General features: G+C 50.0%; 1 protein-coding gene across 2 annotated transcripts in view; it reads left to right on the top strand.

Moving 5' to 3' along the window:
* Window positions 1–13,621, top strand: part of LOC125745029 (E3 ubiquitin-protein ligase RNF43) — a 72,227-nt gene that overhangs the window by 46,629 nt on the left and 11,977 nt on the right. The gene's annotated exons all lie outside the window — the stretch shown is intronic.

Here is a 13,621-nt window from a genome sequence, read left to right as displayed (position 1 = left end):
CCGCTCGGCGCCTCTCCCCGTGAGCAACTCCAGAGTGGAAGAGGGTCCACCCCTCCTCAAGGAGACTATATCTAGTTGGAACCTCACAACCTCGCGCACCAGCTCAGGCTCCTTCCCCATCAAAGAGGTGACATTCCATGTCCTTAGAGCTAGCTTCTGCAGCCGAGGATCGGACCGCCAAGGACCCCGCCTTTGACCACTGCCCAACTCATACTGCACTCAACCCCTTTGGCCCCTCCTACAGATGGTGAGCCCATTGGAGGGAGGATCCACGTGCCTCTTTTGGACTGTGCCTGACCAGGCCCCATGGGTGCAAGCCTGGCCACCAGGTGCTTGACATCGAGCCCCACCCCCAGGCCTGGCTCCAGGGGGGGGGCCCCGGTAACCCACGTCCGGGCGAGGGAGAACGTGAATCAATGTTTTTTTCTCATCATAAGTCTGATTAGCCGAAACTTCGTCTGGTTCCTCACCCAGGACCTGTTTACCTTGGGTGGCCCTACCAGGGGACTAAAGCCTCAGCTCCTGGGTTCATTGGAACACACAAACCCCTCCACCACAATAAGGTGTAGGCTCCAGAAGAGATGTTCAGATGTTTAATTTTCAATCAAATATGTGTTTTTATGATTAGCAAATTATTGCATTCTGTCTTTATTTACATTTTACACAGCATCCCAACTCTTTTGGAAATTGGGTTGTATTAAGCAGTTGCAATGGCCTATATGCAGATGTGAACAGGGAATATTATCATTATATATCAAGAGATGGTATGTGTGTCAGTCGCAGGCACAGTTCAGCTCACCTTTCATGGGTGACATTATTGGCTCTCATTGGGCTAAACTACGTGTTAGATTACAGTTTTCAAAAGCTTCACTACATGGCTTTTGCGGCCCCCTGGTTGCTAATGGTGAGTAATATATGGATGGTTTATTAAATAAGTTATTCGGGTAGTTTTCGCAGATGTTTCTGATTTTCTGAAACAAACTATTTTGTCTGAGCATCGTTTTACTGTGCAGTTTTGTAGGAACTGGAAGAAAATATTGGTGTGTTATGGGAAAGATTATAGCATTGGGTTCAGGGAACCTCAGAAGACTGTGATTATAGCCTTAATGGCCACACATTTTCTGTGAACGGGTAGCGATGTACCCCAGACAGAAGCTCCTACAGTCAGGCTCTGCAGCTGGATCAGAGATCTTCCTCACCTTGCAGAAACAGCAGCTGCCATCTCCAAAGGTGCTCCCACAGTATGTCTGTCCTGTCCTTGCCGGGTGGGGTGCCTGCTCTGCACCGCATCATGTGTGATGGCTGGTTTACACCTCTGCATAGAATTTACCTACGCCGTAGTCAGACATCTATAGAGATGTAACTACACATTACGGTAAAGCATTCCTTGCCGACACTGTGGCATACCCTCCGTCTAGGCTCAACCAAGAGGCATAAATCAGCCTTGAGGCTACGCACTTTCAGTTTTACTCCTTCGTCACGCTTGCCGTCGTGTTGCCATGGTTACAGGTATCATAACATATCTGCCATAACATTTATTAAATCCAGTGCTAGTGTCACACACATCGTTTTATGCTCTCTACCGGTTGATTAGTGTCGGTTTTCTTTATAGTGTATATTTTAGTTGTGTTTATTTTAACGGTAATCAGTCAGCCAAAAACATGGCTTCTAGCTGTTGATCTGTATGTACAGCTCAGCGTAGGATTCACAGTGTAGTCTTGCTGACCCAGTATTAGACTTCTCCAGCTTTTGCTAACACTCTCCACAAAGCTTGGTAGTTTGTCTTTCAATCACCCCACAATTGAACCATCACACAATACAGATGAATCCAGTTTTACCAGCTTCCATTTGCTGGGCTAATTATTAGGCTCGATCGCCGTGAATGTGTGTATTTTGCCAAACCGGCTCCACTGGGTGGATATAGATGTGAGAGCCTGGGGATGTAAACTCACTTTCACCGCCCACTAGTGCGCCATGCCACTCGTCACTCATTGGTTATGTTGCTTCCTCTGGTGTGACTGGTTTTTGTTCTTTTATTCTCATATATTTTTCGGCTGTTTTCGAAACAGACCAACATCTGTTGTGTGACTGTTCGCTCTCCCATAATCGAAAGTAAGCCTTTTGGGCGAGTCCCCTGTAATGTGGACCATGGCCATTCCCAGTGAGCCCCAGCTTGTAATCCTGCCCCCGGCTGTCTCTCTGGGGGCACCCCTCGGCATTCTGCGGCTACGATTCATGTATGCGGCGGAAGCAGGGAAACCATGTTTTGACCGCAGAACCGGACGAAGGACCTTAAGATGGGCTGATTAACCTCAAAGCTTTAGTTTTTTTACGGGAACGTCACTTAGGATTTTTAACCTCCAGAAATCTTAAATGCTTATTATCTGGAGCATTGAGGCTGGCGAGAGACGTGACTCTGCTATATGTTCATATAAATATATATAAATATCCGTCCGTTTTTTATAACCTCCTACATGGTGCAGGGTTGTGGGGAAGCTGGAGTCTCTCCCAGGAACCACGGGGGACAAGGCAAGAGAAACAGCCTGGGCAGGATGCCAGTCCATCACAGGACCCGCGAGATGCCGGTGATGGTAATATCCGAATATCAGGGGTGGCCGTAATTGGCCAGCCCTCGAAAGCCACGCTGACCCAGCCCCTGGCTGCTGTCGTCCCCAAGACACTCGTGTGCAGCTCTGCCTTCATTTGCATTTCAAAGCCGCTCTCGGCCTCTAAATAACAGCACTGGCTTCTGCCTGGCCCGGCCCTCTGGAGCCGCGTGGTACAATGTGGGCAGCGTGCATTAACATGTGCACACACACAAACCCCTGAAAGCACCCTCGCCCTCCTGCGCCACCTTCTGGCAGCTGTTAGACCTTACTCCCTGTCACCTGAATTGTGGGAGGTCTTTTTGCCCCCAATCCGATTCTTCCCTAAGGGGGAGGATTTTAAAGAAAAGGGGGTCTTCCTTCACAAGCTTGTCTCTCTGCCCTGTTTATCTTTCTCATGCTGGGACATGTCGGCCCTCGTTAAAATTATCCATCCAAGTTTCCTTTTTAGCAAGCTATAGCTGTGCGCCCAGTTCCTTGAGCTTTTCACGCTCTCATTTATGCCCATGTGTCGTCTGAGCCGAGGTTGGCAAGCACCCAAAACATCCGGTCACAGTTAAGAGCTGAAGCTGTTCAAGAAGGGTCATGTCACATGACCCTTGGGGGTGGAGTCTGGGAGCGAGCTGTTGAAACGGTCCAGTGACTTGTGCAGCTAGACGCATTCAGCACATACAGGGATCAGGGCAGTACCACTTAAAGGATCTGTACATTTTGGGTGAGTATCCTGAAAAGGATCTCTCTGCTGCCGTTTGAGTCTGACTCATACAGTCCGGATCACCACGCATCTCAGGGGAAAAGCAAAGCGTTTGCATAACCTCAGCATCACAGTGTGCAGGTCTTCCTGCCCCCCTCATAGGAAGTCCAAGCAGGGCTACAGGAAATGTTCGAAATCAAAGGAAATCTGCTGAATGGTGAATAAATTAACCCCCCCCCCCATTTAGTGATGTTTTAGTTCCTCCACTCCGATCGGGAGCCACAGTCCCATTTACGCTCTGCGGGGGGGTTGCTGGAATGGAACCTCTGCCTTCAACTGTTTTCCTTCAGTAGCAAGTCAAATATCTATTATAACTCATGGAAGATATATCAGGTTTGGAACTCTGCTGAACATCTGTCTCCTTACTAAAGGGTCAATTTAAAAAGCAGGTATCTTCCCGAATGTACAAACGCTGGAACGTCCCGCCTCGGCACAAGCACAGCTGCTGTCACATTTGTTGAGGTGAAATTGTAATTACGTGACAGGTGCTCGAACCTGCTCTATAGTGTCACGGTAGTGTCCAGCTGTTGTCAAAACTGGAGATGTCTGCGTTAACTGAGTGAAGTGTGACATTCCAAAGACGGCCTTGGTAAAGGGGCCGACCGTGTCTGACAGCCGGGCGGAGCTGTTGTTCGGCACTGGAACTGACTAAACCCAGAACTTCGTTAAGGCGCATTGCCTCACTGGGGACTCCCTCAACATGGTTAGCCCCCGACTGTGTTGGGTGGGGCTCGGTTAGCCCCTGACTGTGTTGGGGGGGGGGCTCGGTTAGCCCCTGACTGTGTTGGGGGGGGCTTGGCACACACTCCCCCGCATCTTCATCATTTCAAGTGCAGAAAGAGAGCCAGGGGTGCATGACGCCATCTTGCGTCCACAGTGTTCCTACCATCACCCCCACCTATCTTTAGGCCATCGTGGGGGGAGCCTGAGAGCCCCTCCTTCTTGGGTCAGTCTTTGGTCCTGGCGTGGCTTCAGACTGTTAGTGCCTTTTATAATCCATTACAAAGGGTTGACTAGGGAGACCTTGCTCATTATGCAGGGCTTTTTAGGAAGGGGGGGTGGAGCTGGGTCACCTGTAGAAAGTCCTCATTTGTGGTGGGGTGTTGGGCGCCCACATTATCCTGACAGGATGGATATCTGAATCTGTAGTGGTTGGAATTTCAGAATATAGACACACATAAACACACCAGTATGTTAAATTATATGTGTACACTGTTAAAACCTTGTTCCTGCTGTCCAGAGACCATATAACTGCAACGAGTTTAAACTGGATTGACTGATGAGATTGTAGTACTAGGGCACAGTATGTATAAGTGATTGTGACAGTATTTGTCTGTCAGTGCATGTGTGTATCTGATGTGTCTGTATATTTCACTGTGATCTCTCTCTTTCGCTCTCTCTCTTGCTCCCTCTCTTGCTCCTTCTTTCCCTATATGAGGGTAATAACAGGACGGCAGACAGAGGCATACGACAGGCTGAATTATCCGTAGCCATAGCTACTGAGTTAATGGTGTCTCCAAGCGGAAGGCTAGCGTTAGCCTTGTGAGCATTAGCCTGAGCTTCAGACATTGGTCCAGCCGACTTCTCCCCTCATGTGTCCAGTATCGTGGCACTTACATGTGCATGAAGCACGCGTCTCCAGTAACGCTGGGGAACCTACGTGGGAGCATTGAAATTTGTCGCATACAAAATGGACCAGCCAAGATGACACATCTAGAGTGGCAGTATCCTACTAAATGGAGCGTCCCAGAATGGTGCCTTTTGTCACCCCCTTGGGAAGGCAGCCCTCGAAGGATCACATAGATCTTCCTGAGGTCGGCATCCAAACAAGCGGCAGAGTCACTGTCCGTCCTTCTGCCACATTACTGTGCCGATTCCCAGGCGACGCAAAGTGCTGCAACGTCACACCTGCAATCCTAGTGACATCTAGTGACTGGTGCTTTTGTACCTGTCATTTGTCGTTCCTCACCTTCTCCCTTCTGCAAATGCTTCCTCGGGCCGTGGAGAAGCAGCATGCAGAAAGCTGCTCTCCAGAAGTTCATCTGTGGGTTCTGAGTCTGAAAAAAAGTCTCGAGAGTAAATCGCAGGACTCATACCGCATATTTTTTTTTAAGTAAAAAACGGGATTAATAAACAAAAGCTTGTTGATTGTGGAAGGCGCCGCCTGGCGCGGTAAACAGTCTCGCTGGAGAGCAGTGAATTCCACAGCCAGCATGTCCTCAGGCGGCCGTGTGTGTCAACAGAAAGAGCAGACCTGCGTGCCGTTGTGACCTTTCCTTCACGGATAAGTGTCAAGGGGTCGGGGGCAAACGAGAAGGTGGACTCAGCCATGAGCAATGCAGCGTCGGAGCCACCGGGAAGGGACGTGAGCCCTAAAGCACACAAGGTACCTGAGGGATTCTGGATGACCTTTCCAACAACGGTCAGCTAGGGCTCAGGTGCTACGTGACCTCTTTGTATGTTTTCCCCCCGCTTTGATCTGTGAAGTGGTCCGTGCTCTGTGGGGTTGTTCTACTCCCAGAATCGCACCTTTCTTGACCCCTTCCTCAAGCATAGCTTGCTAGTGTTTAGAAATGCCACCTAGATGTCGACGATCACTTCAGGGGGAAAACAAGCCTTAGTTTGTATTAACTAATGTTTCTAAAACCATCCTTAAGTGCTCTTGGACTGCTCTCATTTCAAGGCCATAAATTTCTTATTTAAATATCCTCTGGTCCCACCCTTTTTTGCATATGGGTTAGTGAAACTGCATGCTTTTTAAATCATTCACTTTCTGATGAATGCCACAGACATAATTCCATGGTTGTGTTGTTGAGACAGAACCGAGATATGACAGCTATTTACAAAATAACGGGGAAGGCAATCAGGAGGCAAGACAAACAACGGAATGCTCCCCTTCGCTTTGGCTGTGTTATCAACTGTGTCTAATTCACAGAAGGTCAGCTGTTGACAATAAGACTTAAAAACAAGGCCCTTGGAGAGCCCAGAGTCTGAAGCCTTTCCGTCCACAAAACACAAGCTTTCTCTTTATCAGATGTGCTGGGCAGCTCCCCCTCAGCCTCCGTCTGACAGATGCAGACACACAGAGTCACGTTGTGTCTGTACTGATCATCAGTGTAAACTGTTTGTAGTCTTGAGAGAGTATGGTTTTCCTTAAGCCGTTTGGGAGTCAGTCCTCTATTCCCGGCATGCACTGGGGAGTGCCTCGAACAAAGGCTCTGCTCAGGTCCTTTTTGGAGTGCTGTTCGAGCACATTGTGCTGGGGCTGATTGGGCTGGGTGGGGCCTATTGGGCTGGACAGGGCTAACTGTTGGGTGGGGTTGGTGGGGCTGACTGGGCTTGGTGGGGTTAACTGTGCAGGGTGGGGTTGATCGGGCTGGGAGGGCTGACTGTGTTGGCCAACAGGGTAAATCTGATTGGGCTGGGTGGGGCTGACTGTGTTGGGTAGGGTTGGGGAGGCTGACTGGGTTTGGTGGGGCTCATTTTTGGATGGGACTGATTAGTCTATGCAGGGCTGACTGTGTTGGGCACGGCTGATTGTGTGTGGAGCTGAATGAGCTGGGTGAGGTTGACTGTTGGGCGAAAGTTATTGTGTTGGGTGGGACTGCCTCTTTTTGGGTGGGGCTGGCAGAGCTGACTAGGCTTGGTGGAGTTGATTGTTTTGGGTGGGGCTGATTAAGCTGAGCTGGGCTGACTGTTGGGTGGAGCTGATTGGGCTAGTTGGGGTTGACTGTGTTGGGCAAAACTGATTGGGCTGGAGTAGGCTGACTGTGTTGGGCTGGGTTGGGTGGGGCTCACTGGGCTGGGCAGTGGTATCTTAAATCTTTCACGTTAACTTATGCTGTGCTGTTGGTTCCCACACAACAAGCTGTTTTGTTTAAATTTTTGTAGGTTTTTGTTACAATGCATGTTGCATGTTGGTTGAACTAAAATCAGTGTGTCCCTGTTGCAATCAAAAATGGAGACAAAATCAACTTAAGGTGGTCAGATCTTCAAATAAATAGTTCCTGGTTTCATTATCTCTGTGCTCCCCAAATCTCTGACATTGCAATGTTTCCTTTATCCCAGAATAAAAGCCCGTTTGATCACATCTACAAACTTTATATTTACATATATTTTTATTTAGCAGACACTTTTGTGAAAAGCAACTTACAAGTGGGACAAATAGAACATTACAAACATATCTGCTGTTGAGGAATCGACTAGGCATAAGTGCAGCTGGGCTCAGCTTCTGATGAACGCTTGCGTACAGATGTAAGCAGCATAGGCACCAGAGCTACGTAATTTTGTCTTGCAGCAAAGCAAGAACCAAATAATCCTATTCAGTGACAGGAAGTGCAACATTAAGAACATTTTTATAAGAACGTTATACTGGAATGAGAAGGAATTTGAAGCTTTTGTGTGGAGTCTCGGTATTCTGCTTGTTCAGACTAACAGGACTTCATACGGTGTGTTGAATTTGCACAGGCCTTGTCTGGAAAAGTAAACATGACAGTCTCTTTAAATTCACCTTACTGCTAGTCTTCCCCCTTGCATTTTCTCTCTTTGTTGCAGTTCTCTGCGCGGCAAAAATGCTGAAAGTTAAAGAAAACCCTGCAATTAATCAGCCTTTTTTTAACGTTCAGTCACTTTACAGGTCTAAGAAAATAAGAAATGCAGGAATGCGTCCTGATTAGAGGCCGCATTCAGCATTTTCATCTGAGGATCAGGTCTTTGAACAAATCTTTACTGCCTGTCAAAGCTTTTTTTTATTGATATTCACCCAAGGCTACTTTTTAATTGCCAGACATTAATAATGTGATCGGCTGCCAGCAGATTCCTCCTGCCTGGAGAGAGATTTCCCTGCCTTCTAGATCTCCTGCTTGCTGTCAGCACACGTGTCGCCTCCCAGTCGATGCCATGGTCTTTTGAACATAAGCTGCATTGAGAAGATTATGTACTCACCCTGGAGTAAAGTTAGGAAATCTCCTGTTTGGGGGGGCGGGTCAAGGGGTTAAAGAACGACATTTTCATGTTTGAAGTTCAAAGGATACAAGGTGCTTGGTCATGGTAATATTTTGGGATCCGCCATAAAGGAGGGCAGATGGAATCTGGTACCTTCTCGGAACAGTTAGTCTCTTTCCCTTCGGAAGCAAATTTGGGTTTGTTAACAACATGACCACAAAACTTTTATACGCAAACAGTAAGATCTACCAAGGCTTGCTCTCTCTCCCCCACCCTCTCTAGATGGAGTCGTGGTTGAAAATAGCAGCCGTTGGAATACTGCCCCCCCCCCCCCACCCTGTTCCCCACATTCAGCATCACAGTGGTGGGGAGTGTATTTCTGGAAGGAGCGGTGCACGTCTGAAGGCTCTTGTGTTCAGGTTGCCGCATCCGTCACTTGTCATTTCAAAGGGGCTACGGGGTCACGGTCCCATGGGCCTGTCGTCAGTGTTTTGCGAGAGGCAAGGCGAGAAAATGCCTCTCTAATAATAGACATGCTGGGGGTGGCATACAGAAGGACTCATGCAAGGTGGCCGGGGGGGGGGGGGGAATGCAGCCACTGGGCCCATGGGTGAAATCAGTGAGATGGACGGCAGTCAAGGTGCTGCATGAGAGGATTCCAGATGGACCCGTCGCTAACGGCGACACCCCTAATGATTTTACTCAACCCCCCCCCGCCCCCTTTAGAAGGTGCAGGTGTGGCAGATCCTGCTACCCTGAACCCCCCCACACCTCAGGCCTCCTGTTTGCGTCCAACCTGAAGAGGTCCCCTCCGCCTCCTCCAGTCCGTAAAAAGCCTCACCTCCATGTGAACCGTCAAAGTGGCCACTGTCTGTGCAGTCCAGGGGCCCCCCACAGAATGCTGCAGATTGGGGACCCTCCGTTTTGGTTACAGCGACAGTGTGTTTGTAAGAGGCTTAGTGTTGTTTTGTGAATCTACAGCATTCAAACTTCGCAGATCCGGGAGCAGAGACGAAAAGCTCCCCCACCCCAGGTTATTCGTGAAACCTGTCTGTGGAGATGAAGGAAACAGTTCTACATGAGATGAAAGTGATACCTGGGGGCTTAGACCTTGGGGTCTAAGGCACTCGTGTTTATTTTTTAATTGCTTTTGAGATGCCATTCTGCACCAAGCCCAGTCTTGCCTCGTTTGGGTTTGAGCTGGTCGTCAGCTCTATAAACCATGGGGGGGGTGGAGGGGCTTTTTCTGCTCCCGGAGACGAGGGGTCCGAGGGCTTGTGATCCACCCGCCTTCAGTGGCGGCTCTTTGGGGGCTGCAATAGGTCTTGGCCCCTGGCCAAGCGCTGAATCACCTATTGACAGCTGGTACTGCTGGTTCTCGTGCTTTTATTTTGCAGATGTTTCTTGTGTAAATGGCTTTGAAACTGCATGTGACGTGCCAGCCTTTGTGTTTGCTCATGAGCAGAGGTCAGTGTGAATGCAGCTGATGTGCTGTGATTCCCCAGGTAAATCAGTATTATCCAGCATTAACAAAATGAAGTTCTGGTTAACGGCTAGGAGCTGAATGTTTGGGAGCCGCTTCCACAATGTTCTGTATCTGCTCTGTCGGGTTACATTAGAGGGAACCCAGTGGACTCTGACCTCAGAGCTTCCCCATGATTGCAAACGCGTCTGGAGGAGGCTGTCGTCTTCAGAAAGGCCCGGTTTCAGAGCAGGCCTGGTGGTGAAGCAGAGCCCTGGGATGGCTTCCATTTAGTGGCAGGGGGGTCGGGGGCTGTCATGCCACCGCATGTCGAGGGGAAGGGCGATGCAGGGGCCCCCTTCCACTCTCGCTTCTCCGTGAGCCTCATAGCGAGAGCTTCATTTTAATTCTCATTGTATGAGAGATTAGAAAAGATACTGCCCCAAAAATGCGCGCATTAGGACAAGGTTGTTAAATGTGGGCAGGCAGGGGCTTGCAGAAGCTCCTTAAAGAGCAGGGCCTGCTTTGCTTGGTCTTAAATGAGATTAACTTAAATATTCCCATCGTTTCTGCTTCAAGCTCGGGCAGCTGCCGCCCAAAAATGCCAAGCGAGGAGCCGTGTTTCCCCACTCCATGGCGGCCGGTGTCTCCGCGAGATTCAAAGGAGGAAGCGAGCCGCCCTCGCATGGCTCACAGGTGTCTCAGCGCACAGGGGCGGGGGGCCGCCCTCAGAAAATTTTACAGCTCTTCTTTCAACCCTGCTTTCGGGGAGGGGACAAAGGAGGGGAAGGAAAAAAGACGACTCCTTGATGAAGTGTATGCGATAAATCCTCTGCTTTGAAGGTATGCACTCGCTCTGGAGGAAAATGGGTGCGGAAGCGAGGCCGGCAGCCCCGAAAGCAAATTTCTCATGGCTTTGGATGGTGGGAGGTTTTCAATAACAGGGCTTGATTAAATAACAAGGTGCCATATCAAAACAAGAAATGCTCCTTGGCAGCTTGAAAGCAGAGGAAGCAGGACTCTAATTGGCCTTCCATTTGCAGCGTGCAGTAGGGGAAGATGGCACGTTGCGTCCAGCACGGGCACCTCTGCCCTGGTTTTTCCTTCACTTCCCAAAAAGGAACAAAAACAGTTCTATTATGGACATTTGGCAGAGTCACAGAGGGTGCCGCGTACTTTTGGAATGTCACGCCCGTTCGTTGCTGTGCTAACTGGGGGAAGAATGCTTCATACGGTTTAAATGACGTCTGCATGACATTTCAGGCCTGTTCGGAAGGTCACGACTTTGTGCCGCGTTACATGGAATAGTAATTCCCCTGTGGGTTTCAGTGGGCTTCATAAGGGCCTTTTCGCAAGCTTCTGACACAAGATGCGAGTCGAGGATCAAACGGCAGCCGGTGTTTACCTTAAGGCCCCGAAATCCAGCCTTTTAATAGGCAACGAATGTACGGGTAGGCGACTTGGCTGTCTTGGTGTCTGCCTGTATATAAAACACACCTAGTACTCTGTGCTTTGCTTCCTTCGTCCCCTAAGGACATACTCTGAGGGGAATGTCGTGAAGGAGAGCCTGTATCGAGCAAACAGACTCAAAGTAAACAGGCCAGGCACCAGCAGGGCTGAACCCTGGGTAAACGCAGCAGCCAGAATGGCACTTGGAAGGTAAATTACCGTTTGTACCCAAAAAAAATAACACATGAAGCTGTACACCCAACGCTCTGGCCTGGGATTATCACCCCACCGCTCAACACAGCAGCTCTTTGATGCTGGTATCATGGACACGAGATACTGGGCCAGAGGCGGCCTTCCCCTCTCATCTACCATTTTGCATGTGAAATATACGAAATATGTGGGAGGTGAATAAGTCATGGTGGTGTGTAAGTTCCCTGGAAACGGAGTGCTCATGTCCTCCTTTCAGTGCCGGTTGCATTACCAGCTCCTTGTGGAGGTGCTTCCGAGGGAGGGAGGGCGGGGCCGCCCAGGCCTACGTGCTGGGGGCTCACCTTCTCAACCTGCGCTGACACGCTCATCCCCCCAAAGCCGTGCATCAAAGGGCCACGTGAGCGGCAGTGGCCACGCCCTCCAGCCCAGCACTGCCAGCAGCCTGTTCTCCCGCTCTATCGCTCTGACCTGACTTACACTTAAGGCCCAGCCCCATTTGCCGCTTCCAAATCAGCTCTGTCTCACGAACGCATGCATGCACCCACCCACCGTTGGGCGTGGCTCACCTGTGCATCCACTGCTGTGCGCCACTCTCGGCTTATTATTGCTCAACAAATAAATCGGTTGTTAGGTCTCATCAAATTGAAAAAATGGGGGGTTGTTCTGGAATAACTGGGACAATTGGAGATTAATGTGTTTTTGGGGTCAAAAACAAATGCCTTAATGTGTTGGACAAAAGTTTCACCCCTCAGAGAAATTTCCAGATAGTGTCCGGTTGACCTTTTTGGTTAATATTGTACGAGGTGGTCACACAGCTTCTATGTATCCCACATGTTTGGCTATAAGGGTTAACAAGAGGTTACTGGCAGGTTACTTAGTAGCCAGCAGTCTGCGGCGGCGAGAACAGCAGCTTGCCCTCGAGATGCTCCTTCGGGAGCACCAGGGGCCCCAAACCTGGCGTGGAGGCCTCGGCCATAAATGCCTGCCACACAACATCACATCGTGTCTGAAGTCTGGCACCTGCCCAAGCTATCGTGGTAAAGAAAGGCTGCGTCAGAGGCCCCGCCTAGCACCACGCCTTCCGGCAGCCGTTGCCGGCCTCACACACCCCCTACTTAGACGTTATTCTCAGCTAGACTTCCAGTATGCTGTTTCAGGGGGTGTCTGAGGGTTTAACATGAGCTGAATGCCAGAAAAGGAGGGGCCATTTGTCCGCTGCTGCCGTGATCGATTTTAGCGGCTATGTTTTACTATTGGATGATAGCTTTGCATGGCGGCAAATTTGATGTCTGAGCAATGGTAAAATCTGATCCAGAATCTGAAGGGGCCCCGCAGGGTCCCATCTGCCTGCCGCCTTGTGGCCTGGTGTCTTGTTGTAAACCTGGAGCTGGAAAAGTTGGACATCACGACTCAGACTTGTGCTCAGACATATACAGCAGCCAATCATTAACCCTAACCCACCTCAGCGTCCCATTTTAGGAACAAATGTGGGCCGAGGTTGTGTCCCCCCCCCCCGAGCTGCCAGTGTCCTCTCCATCTCACTGATAGAGGGGTGGTTTGGCCTCTGAGACTGATGCACGGAGCCCCAAGAGAGCAGGCCGACCTTCTGGAAGAATGTAGCTGCGACATACTTAGCGAGAATGGCTTTCGGCGTGGCAGGCCATGCAGGTTGGCCCTCTGGTGTGGTAGCTGGGTCAGGCAGGACTGGCTCTCGATTAGAGACAGTAACTGCATGGGGCGTGGCCTGGGGTGGAGTCTCTCATTCATTTAACTGCCATGGCCGTGCGGACACCAGGAGGCAGGAACCTGGGCTGTCTGTCCTTACGAAAGCCTTCTAGCTCTTTAACCCCTTCACTACCAAGTTCAATGCAGACGCTGCTGCTAAACCTTTTTAAGTATCGCTTAAGTGATGCCATTACCCCAAGCAAGGAGCTGCTCTGAACTGTAGCACTGTATGGTTCAGGTCTGCCGTCCCCGTAGAGAGCGAGCGAGGGGCCGCGAGGGGCCGTTTGAGCTTGATAAGCAGACGTGAAAAGGTCACCAGCTGGAGAACGCTTTGCCCGGAATGGAATGCGAGTGTGTAAATCTGGGCTTTAAACTGTGCCTCTAAAGCTGAGTGAACGCTCAGTGTGGCTGAGGAATGCAAATCAGGCTTTTTGTTTTCACTTCTTCAGGCACTCCCTAGTTTTGCGGTGT

The sequence above is a fragment of the Brienomyrus brachyistius genome, chromosome 6, assembly GCF_023856365.1.
Source record: "Brienomyrus brachyistius isolate T26 chromosome 6, BBRACH_0.4, whole genome shotgun sequence".
Lineage (NCBI taxonomy): Eukaryota > Metazoa > Chordata > Actinopteri > Osteoglossiformes > Mormyridae > Brienomyrus > Brienomyrus brachyistius.
Note: the sequence above shows the minus strand (reverse complement) of the source record. Positions and strands in the feature narration are given on the sequence as shown.